The sequence below is a fragment of the Penaeus monodon genome, chromosome 10, assembly GCF_015228065.2.
Source record: "Penaeus monodon isolate SGIC_2016 chromosome 10, NSTDA_Pmon_1, whole genome shotgun sequence".
Taxonomy (NCBI): domain Eukaryota; kingdom Metazoa; phylum Arthropoda; class Malacostraca; order Decapoda; family Penaeidae; genus Penaeus; species Penaeus monodon.
Genome location: NC_051395.1, coordinates 44,556,229 through 44,565,165, shown reverse-complemented (window position 1 = coordinate 44,565,165; position 8,937 = coordinate 44,556,229).

Here is an 8,937-nt window from a genome sequence, read left to right as displayed (position 1 = left end):
GCTATCCAGGCCAATAATCTGTGTCGAATTCCCCTGAGCCTCAGGATCTCCCATAGCGTTCCCGATGCACCGAGTCAAACGCCTTCTTGAGGTCGATGTAGGCTGCACGCAGCCCACGACCAAACTCACGACGGCGTTCCACAATTATTCGAAGCGCTAGTATAAACGGTCTATTGTGGACTTGCCAGGAGTAAAATCAGACTGCTCCGGTCTCTGTGTCCCTCAGTAGGTGGTTGCGGATCCGTTTCAGAAAATGTGAGCGAGAACCTTGCCTGGTATGCTGAGCAGTGTAATGCCACGGTAGTTTGCTACAGTCCCATCGATCCCCTTTCCCCTTCCAGAGAGGATGACCACGCCCTCAGCAGGTCAGGGGGAATGGTACCAGACTGCCAAATGGCAGTCCAGGACTGTATGCAGGCCCCGAGCCATAGGTTCACCCCCAGCCTTTAGCAGTTCAGCAGGGATATCACATATGCCCTGCAGCTTTTCCCCACTCTTCAGCTTGGAAATCGCCAGCCTAACCTCTGTTAGGGTAGGAGGTTCCTCGCTGATGGGTGGTCCGGCGCAGGCACTGAGACATCGCTTGCATCCAAGCTAACTGTTGGAGGATCCACCTGGTACAACTGTTCAAAATCCTCAGCCCAACGTTCACGAACCCCAACATGATCCTGAGATGACCGTCCATCCGCTGATCGGACTGCAGTCCATCTTGTGAGAGGGCTTAGGGTTCAGTTTTCTCAGGGCTTGGTAGGCAGGGCGAAGGTCATTTACCAAGAAATGGCCTTCGACATCCTCAGCAAGATTCCTGATGAACTTTTCCTTGTCCCTTCTCAGCAGTGTCCGAGCCCTACGCACCATGAAACGGCGCAAGCACTTGATTCCCATTCAGCCGAGCCTTGCGACATGCTTCAGTGGGCCTCTAATGTCCTCCAGGGAGATGGTATTCTGCCTTGTCCTTGGGCGTACGCCAATGGACTCCTGAGCTGCTTCGAGTGTTACGCGCTTGAAGGACTCCCCACAGAGCAACTGGAATCCGTCCAGGTTGCTGGTTTCTGAGAATCGGTCAGAGACTGCCGTGGCGAACCCACGGCACACTCCTCCTCCCTTAGTCTGTCCAAGTGAAACACCTTAGGGTGGCCACTGGAGGGACGGGAGTTTTGAAGTGGACCCGCAGGGTAGCCACAAGCAGCCTATGGTCGGTGCCACAGAACTCGCACTCCGGTAAACCCTGCAGTTTCTGGAGGATCCTCCATCGCGTGCTGACAAGAATGTGGTCGATCTCCTTGGCCACTGTACCCGTATCGCTGTAACCAAGTCCAGCGATGCGAGTTTGGAGCGCTGATACCAGGAGCCAGAGATCCTCATTTTCTGGGACCTAGCAAAGTCCCGGAGAAAGAAGCTATTCTCGCTGCTGGGATCAGCTCCCGAGCCATGGGGGCCGACAGACATCTCGTAGCCAGCTCGGTCACAGCCGGATACCGCATTGAAGTCGCCCAGAACAATGCGAATGTCTCGACCGGGGGCAATCCTCTGCCACAGATGCGAGTTTAGGCGTAGAACGCCTCTTTCACAGCGGATTTATGAACATCGGGAGGAGCGTATACAGCAATAAGAGACATGAAGCCAAAAGCATGCTTCAGTCTCAATGCCATGATACGCTCATCAACCGGTGTCCACCTCGACTACCGCAGGCTGAAGTCGACTGGAGATGGCTATGGCTACACCCTGGAGGTGGTGACCATCGCTGCGGCCCGACCAGTAGTAGGTGTAACCACCCACACTGATCGTGCCGCTACCAGGTCCTTCTCACCTCTGAGAGGGCAGCCACCTCAACTCCCAGTCGCTTCACATTCCCGCGATAGCAGAGGTAACCGCTCATCCTGCCGCAAGGACCGGATGTTTCCAAGCGCCTACCCGGAAAGCACGCCTGAGGTTAAGCCTCGGTGTGGTCACTCCCGGGTGCACGCCACCTCTGCCGCCCCCACCAACACAGCCCCAGATAAAGGGGGGCGGCAGGCTGTGGGACCGCCTATCCCCCTGTGGGGTTCCCGAGGGCTTTCTTCCCCACAAGCTTCATGGTGGGTTGGCGCCTGCCGGGCGCAGGCGGGACGAGTAAACTCTCGTCCCAATCCTGCACCCCGACATTTGCCCTCCCAGCGGGACCCACAGCCCGCCCTTACTTGCTGGGTGGGAGGGACAACACCCCTCCTCCCAGCATTTACCATTCATCTGTTTACGTTGCCAGAGGGTCCATTCTGGTGGGAGGAGGACTGGCAAGGCCCACCTCCCCCGAGCCGCCCCATTGCCCCAGGTGGCTAGGGGCAGGAGTTGGTACGGAGCCAGAGCGTGTCCACACGCCGGTGGGGCCCATAACTCCGTACCTCTGGGCCTCCTGCTGCTCCGAGATCCCCCACAGATTTAGCCTGGGACCGCAAGGTACCCAGTTACCCATGGGTGGCCACGAGGAGGCACTGCAGAAGTCTTAATGATGGAGAGGCTGTGACCTGGCAGGGGAGACTTATGCGGAAGCTGCTCCCTTTTTCGCACTGGGCTAGCCAGGGGTGGAAGCTGCAAGCGAGAATGCATGCAAGCACTTAACACAATCTAGGCATAACCACACCATCGCTTCACATCACCATGCACGTGAAGCACCCACCCATATATATATATATATATATATATATATATATATATATATATATATATACATATACACACATACATATATATATATACATATATAAATATACAATGTATATATCCACATATATATTTTTAAATATATAATATATATATCCATATAAATAAATATATATATATATACTATATATATTAGTATATATATATATATATATAATATATATATATATATTATATATATAATATATATTATATTATATATATATATATAACATTATATATATATTATATATATAATATATATATATAAATATATTGTTATTATGTATATAATATCTATAATATATTATAATATATTATATTATATAAAAGTTATATATATATATTATATATATATTATATAATATAATTTTAATATTTTTAAAATATATACAATATACATATATATATAATTAATTATCATCAATAATTTATATTATCATTATATCTATATTTTATATATATACATATATAATATCTTTTATATACTCTATATCTATATTTCTATTCTATAATATAAAATAAATATATATATATATAATAAGATATATATATATTATATTATTAGTAATATCTATATCTCTTATCTAATCTATATTATATCTATATATTATATATTATATTTTATATTATATATTCTTAATACTATTATGTATATTATTTTCTATATATATATCTATATAATATATATATATATCTATTATATATTATTATTTTTATTTATCTGGATATATATTTATATATTTAAAAATATATATGTGGATATATACATTGTTATTTATATATGTTATATAATATGTATGTTGTATTGTATATATATATATATATATATAATTATATATATTATTATTATATGGGTGGGTGCTTCACGTGCATGGTGATGTGAGCGATGGTTTTGGTAGCCTAGATAGTGTTTAAGTCTTGCATGCCTTCTCGCTTGCGCTTCCACCCCTGGCTAGCCCGTGCGAAAAAGGGAGCACCCTTCCGCATAATCTCCCCTGCCAGGTCACAGCCTCTCCATCATTAAGACTTCTGCAGTGCCTCCTCGTGGCCACCCATGGGTAACTGGGTCCTTGCGGTCCCAGGCTAAATCTGTGGGGATCTCGGAGCAGAGGAGGGCCCCAAGGTACGGAGTTATGGCCCACCGGCTGTGGACACGCTCTGGCTCCGTACCAACTCCTGCCCCCTACCACCCTGGGCATGGGGCGGCTCGGGGGAGGGGGGCCCTTTTGCCAGTCCTCCTCCCCCCAGAATGACCCTCTGGCAACGTCACAGATAAAAGGGTAATGCTGGGAGGGGGTTGTTGTCCCTCCCACCCAGAAAGTAAGGCGGGTTTGTGGGTCCCGCTGGGAGGGCAAATGTCGGGGTGCAGGATTGGGACGAGAGTTACTCGCCCCGCCTCGCCCCGGCAGGCGCCAACCCACCTGAGCTTGGGGGGGAAAGCCCTCGGGAAACCCCACAGGTGGATAGGGCCCCACAGCCTCCGCCCCCTTTATCTGGGCTGTTTTGGTGGGGGCGGCAGAGGTGGCGTGCACCCGGATGACCACCCGAGGCTTAACCTCAGGCGTGCTTTCCGGTAGGCGCTTGGAACATCCTTTCCCTTGCGGCAGGATGAGCGGTTACCTCTGCTATCGCGGGAAATTGAAGCGACTGGGAGTTGAGGTGGCTGCCCTCTCAGAGGTGAAAAAGACCTGGTAGCGCACGATCAGTGTGGTGGTTACACCTACTACGGGTTTGGGGCCGCAGCGATGGTCACACCTCCAGGGTGTAGCCATGCCATCTCCAGTCGACTTCAGCCTGCGGTAGTCGAGGTACCCGGTTTTGATGAGGGGTATCATGGCATTGAGACTGAAGCATGTTTTTTGGCTTCATGTCTCTTTTGCTGTATACGCTCCTACCGATGTACATAAACCGATGTGAAAGAGGCGTTCTACGCCAAACTCGCATCTGTGGCAGACGATTGCCCCCGCGAAAAATTCGCATTGTTTCTGGGCGACTTCAATGGGGTATCCGGCTGTGACCGAGCTGGCTACGAGATTCTGCCCGGCCCCCTTTGGCTCGGGAGCTGATCCCAGCAGCGAGAATAGCCTCTTTCTCCGGATTTTTTGCTAGGTCCCAAAAAATGGGATCTCTGGCTCCTGGTATCAGCGCTCCAACTCGCATCGCTGGACTTGGTACAGCGATACGGTACAGTGGCCAAGGAGATCGACCACATTCTTGTCAGCACGCGTTTGGAGGATCCTCCAGAACTGCGGGGTTTTTACCGGATTTGCTGAGGGTTTTCTGTGGAAACCGACCATAGGCTGCTTGTGGCTACCCTGCGGGTCCACTTCAAAACTCCCCGTCCCTCAGTGGCCACCCTAAGGTGTTTCACTTGGACAGACGGGGAGGAGGAGTGTGCCCGTGGTTCGCCACGGCAGCCCTCTGACCGATTCTCAGAAAACCAGCAACCTGAACGGATCCAGTTTGCTCTTTTGGGAGTCCTTCAAGCGCGTAACACTCGAAGCAGCTCAGGAGTCCTTGGCGTACGCCCAAGGACAAGGCAGAATACCATCTCCCTGGAGACTTTAGGGGCCCAAACTGAAGCATGTCGCAAGGCTGGGCTGAATGGAATCAAGTCTTGCGCCGTTTCATGGTGCGTAGGGCTCGGACACTGCTGAGAAGGGACAAGGAACTTTTTCACCCAGGAATCTTGCTGAGGAGGCGAAGGCCATTTCTTGGTAAATGACCTTCGCCCTGCCTACCAAGCCCTGAGAAAACTGAACCCTAACCCTCCTCACGATGACTGCATCCGACAGCGGATGGACGGATCATCTCAGATCATGTTGGGGTTCGTGAACGTTGGGCCCTGATTTATTTTGAACATTTTTGTACCAGGGGGATCCTCCACAGTTAGCTTGGATGCAAGCGATGCCCTCAGTGCCTGCGCCGGACCCACCCATCAGCGAGGAACCTCCTCCCCTAACAGAGGTTAGGCTGGCGATTTCCAAGCTGAGAGTGGGAAAGCTGCAGGCATATGTGATATCCCTGCTGAACTGCAAAAGGGCTGGGGGTGAACCTATGGCTGGGGGCCCTGCATACAGCCCCTGACTGCCATTTGCAGTCTTGGTACCATTCCCCCTGACCTGCTGAGGGGCGTGGTCATCCCCCCTTTTGGAAGGGAAAGGGGATCGAGGGGACTGTACAACTACCGTGGCATTACACTGCTCACATCCCCAGGCAAGGTTCTCGCTCACATTCTTCTGAAACGGATCCGCAACCACCTACTTGACACCAAGACCGGAGCAGTCTGGATTTACTCCGGGCAAGTCCACATAGCCCCGTATACTAGCGCTTCGAATAATTGTGGAACGCCGTCGTGATTTTTGGTCCGTGGCTGCTTGCAGCCTACATCGACCTCAAAAGGCGTTTGACTCGGTGCATCGGGAATCGCTATGGGAGATCCTGAGGCTCAGGGGAAATTCCGACACAGATTATTGGCCTGATGCAAGCCTCTATACTGGTACTGGAAAGTGCTGTAAAGTGTGGTGGGGGTATGTCGAACTTCTTCCCTGTTAATTTCAGGGTGAGGCAAGGCTGTGTCCCTTGCACCCACACTTTTCACACTTGTATTGACTGGATAATGGGCAGAGCTTACTAGCCAAGTCAGTGCGGAGCAACACTAGGCCCAAAATTAAGGTCTCGGACCTTGACTTTGCCGACGATGTTGCCATCCTATCTGAGTCCTTGGAGTCACTTGTGGCGGCTCTTGATGCATTTAGCAATGAGGCGAAGCCCCTAGGGTTAGAGGTCCCCCTGGGCCAAGACCAAGATTCAGGACTTTGGGGGCCTGTTTAGGGGAACCCGTTCAGTCGATCCATGCTTGCGGCGAGGACGTTGAAAATCACAGAAAGTTTACATACCGTGGTAGTGTATCCTATCTCTGGGTTGTCGCCAGAAATCTAGACGGATTGGGGCGGCAACGAGCATGGGCTCGATCAACAGGGGCGTTTTTGGGGATGTCGTACTATGCAGGGAAAGGACCGCTGCGTGTCTTCAAGGGCCTTGGGTACTTCCCAGTTTTGCTCTATGGAAGCGAACATGGACGCTACCATGCCCTTGGGGTCTCGCCTTGATGCCTTTTAACAAGTCCCGTCCCGGATCATGGGTAACTTTGGCAGGACCACGTGTCCAACCGGCGTTAACCGTTTAGACCGCATGGACCTGTTTTTGCATAATCCGGGATCGCAACCAGCTATATGGCCACCTAGCTCCGCTCCCTATGGACGACCCTGCCCCCAGTTGTCTCTCCCCACGGACACCCTGGGTGGGAGGAGACCTGTGGGAACGTCCCTGGAGATCTGGCTTGGGCACTCGACGAGACCTGTCCGGAGGACTAGAGAGGCCGTGTGCCTGCCTGGAGACTCGCCTCCGAGGGATCCTCCGTGGGCTGGAAGCGAAGGGTGGATGCGGCCATGCGCCCCCGTCGGCCCTTAGCCCCTTGATGAAAGATGATGATGATTATAAAAATATATATTTTATATATTATATAATATATATATAATATATATATACATTATATATATATATATATATTTTATAATATATATATATATTATAAAATATATATTATATATGTATGCGTGTGTGTTTTGTGCGTGTGTATTGTGTGTAAATATAATATTTTATATATATATATTATATATATATATCTATATATATATACATTATATATACATATATATACAATATATACATATATATGTATATATATATATATATCTATAATTATATATATATATATATATATATTACCTATATATACCCTATATATACATCATAGATATATTACACACACACACACAACATATATATATATCTATATATATATATATATATATAATTTTATAATTAAAATATATTATTATATTATATTATATATATATGTATGTATAAGCATGTATATATTATGAAATATACATATATAATGAATATATAAAAGTATATTCATATATAGATATATAGATATAGATAATAATTTCATAATTATATATTATATATTATATATATATATATATTTATATATATTTATTATATATTTTATTATATATATATATCTATATTATATTTATATTATATATATATATATATAAATCTGATAGATTCATTGATATCTTACATATTTTAGAACTCGAAATCGCCCAAAGGGAAATATGGAAACGTTCTCGAAGCAACAGTTAGAGAACAAAGGGGCACTTCGAAAGACAATGCCACGACCCAAAACGAGGAATCGGAAAACCTTACCGGCCAGCCAGTGATGAATCAAAGCCCACAGCGATCCCTTCGTCCGATTGGCTAGGTTTTGTTCTACGCTTTGGGATCGGCGAAATAATTTGGCTGCCCCTTTGATATCCAATATTAAAGCCCCTTCGCTTTCGTCCCTTTTGGCCGCCTCGATGGATCGTCTTGGCGAAGGAGGAAGAGGAGGAGGAAAAAGAGAAAAGGAAGAAAGAAGGGGAAAATTGAAAAAGTTTTTGAGATTGACAGATTGTCTCCTGGAAGGGGGAGGTGAGGTGGAGGAAGAGGGGAAGAGAGAAGCGTAAAAATAAATAGATAAATAGGGAGAACAAGAAAACAAAAAAAAAATGTTTCGAAAGAAGGGAATGGAAAAAAAGATGGAATAAGGGAAAAGAGAGGAAAAAAAACATCAGGCTTGACAGATCGTTTTGGGGGAAGCGAGGTGAAGGAGGAATAGGAGGAAGAGAAAGTGAAAGAGAGAGAAAAAAAAAACTATAAAAAGTGGGAAAAAAATGAGTATGCAGGTTGAAGGGGGTGGGGGTGGAGGGAAGGAGGAAGAGGAGGGAGAGAAGAGAGAGAAAAAAAAACACTAAAAAAAAAAAAAAAAAAAAAGATTCGAATTGAAAGAGGAGAAGCAGGGAAAAAGAGAAAAAAAAGAGAACAGAAAGCTAGAGAAAGAAGCGAGGAAGGGGTGAAGAGGAAGAATAGAAGAAAACAGGAAAGGAAAGGAAAAAAAAAAGAAGAAAAAAAAAATAGGGTTTTGATTATTTTTTTAGAAATTGAGGTGAAAGGAGAATGAGGAAGAGAATGAGAAAATTTTAAGATGAAAAAGAAGAAGAAAAAAAAGGGAAAAGAGAAAACTAGAAAAAGTAGCAGGCTCGATAGACGTCTCCTGGAAATCGATGTGAAGGAGGAGGAGGATAGAAAGAAAGAAAAGAGAGAGAGAAAGGAGACGAGAAAGGGAACGGAAAATAAACTAAA